The sequence below is a fragment of the Miscanthus floridulus genome, unplaced genomic scaffold, assembly GCF_019320115.1.
Source record: "Miscanthus floridulus cultivar M001 unplaced genomic scaffold, ASM1932011v1 os_2177_2_3, whole genome shotgun sequence".
NCBI classification, from domain to species: domain Eukaryota; kingdom Viridiplantae; phylum Streptophyta; class Magnoliopsida; order Poales; family Poaceae; genus Miscanthus; species Miscanthus floridulus.
In genome coordinates, this window is record NW_027098142.1 from 22,114 (window position 1) to 23,978 (window position 1,865).

The window sequence follows — 1,865 nt, forward strand, 5'->3', positions numbered from 1 at the left end:
ACTACGTTTTGCGCGGGATCATTGAGTAATTTCCTTGCGCAATCCTGTTCTAGTCAGTATGTTGCCTGTTTACTTGTGTTATGTGCTTGCATTATTTTTTATCTATGAGTTTTTGCTCCAAACAAAATCTGGAATATATATTAGGCACTTATTTCCAACACCTGAACCTCCTGTACTGTGTGGTTTTGCTTCGCCGGAACAGCTAAGGCTGGAAGAAGTTTGTTGCACAGACGAGGTAAGTTTTTTTTTTTTTTTTTTTTTTTTTTTTTTTTTTTTTTTATAGTTCCTTTCCTCCCCAGGGCAATTGTGACTGTAATTTCTGGGTGCTGGCAGCAAAGGGCAGGGTAGTGAGAGTGGAGTAGTGACTGAGCTCCGGATTGCTGGCGCCTTTTGGTTCTGATTCGTGGCAATGCAAATGCATGGTTAACAATAACATCCAATCCGGGCTTGAGTTTTCTTCTGGCAAGGGTATGATGTGTACTGTTAGATTGTTTGTTCTAACAACAGTGGGTGTATACAATGTGATCGATTGTGATCATGCGTGAGTTTAATCGATGTACTAGTAAAATCGGCTCTCTTTTTTTTTTTGCTTCATTCACAGAATCGGTCGTCAACTTGCCGTCAGGATTTTTTAACTAACTCTGTCGGACACAAAACGAAACATTGGAATGGGTTCTTGGCTTGTTGCCTTTCTTTGCTGAGCGCCTGAGCTATATATGCGCCCTGTTCTACCGCACTACTTTTTGCAAGGTTTGTAACTTTTGTATTATCGAAAAGAAGAAAAGTAAGCGTGAGGCCGAGAGCAAAGCACCGGCCATGGCTTCCCTAGCAAAGTGCTCGAAAAGTATGCTGACGCTGGAACACATTAGACCGCGAGGATGCAGCATGCTAATGTGTTGATTGTTCCGTTACAAAACCAAGTTTTACTTGCCAAAACCGGACACTGCAGATTAAAATGTGGTATTGCATATATTAGAATAATCTAGCAAGACAAAAAAAATACAAAAAAATAAGTAAAACTGTGAAAATGTTGTATTGCATGTATTGGAATAATCTGGCAAGACCAAACAAACCATGAAAATGTTGTATTGCATATATTAAAATAATCTTGCATATATTATATTTAATAATGTTAAAATATGTTTGCGGCTAGATTTGCCAGTTTACTTCTCTAATTATATGTACCGACAGAGAAATTAATTCTCTAATTTTTCTACTGGTATTTGCTATTTACCTCGCGGTTTTCTACCGATAGGAAAATTTGAGCCTTGACATTATGAGTGGAATCAAGTAACTCAGTTGGCAAGTCCTAATTTCTAGATGTGTAAACTTACTCTCTTTCTCTTTCGATTTATAGTTCCAGTGGCTATCCAGTGATATGTCTTTGAAGGACATGTACTTGGATAAAATTTATTTTCTGCCTTTTAAATATGCCAATGGCTATTGCCTTCTCTTCAGGCTTCTTAGAGTCGAGGGTGATGCTCCATATTAGTTTTTGTTCAGTTGGGTTACATAATAATCACCAAATGGCATATAGATAAAAAAAACCATATAAAATAGAATTTTAGTTGGTATAAATTGTGGCTGCTATATCTCCACCCACTAGTCCCTCTTCTCCGAGTGTCTCCACTCTCCACCCAACAAATACGCAAGCCAAGGATGGTGGGCCATACAATTTATTTGATTTCTTTAAGGTTGGATTAAGCCTATCAATAAATTCAATAAAAATAGATAGTTTATTACTATTGGCATGAGAATCATACACTAAACCATGTGTTCCGTTACAACGCACAAATATTTTTGCTAGTGAATTCTAATGTCCTATAATAGTTCGCTCTGGTATAGCAAATGTCGAACATCATGGC

The 1,865-nt window shown here is 37.5% G+C and overlaps 1 long non-coding RNA gene across 1 annotated transcript; it reads left to right on the forward strand.

Annotated features, from left to right (window-relative positions):
* The first annotated feature begins 319 nt into the window (after nucleotides 1-319).
* LOC136534684 (uncharacterized) lies at nucleotides 320-709 on the forward strand. Its single transcript, XR_010778784.1, has 2 exons — nucleotides 320-468; nucleotides 602-709. It is a non-coding gene; the product is annotated as an uncharacterized lncRNA (long non-coding RNA).
* The last annotated feature ends 1,156 nt before the right edge of the window (nucleotides 710-1,865 follow it).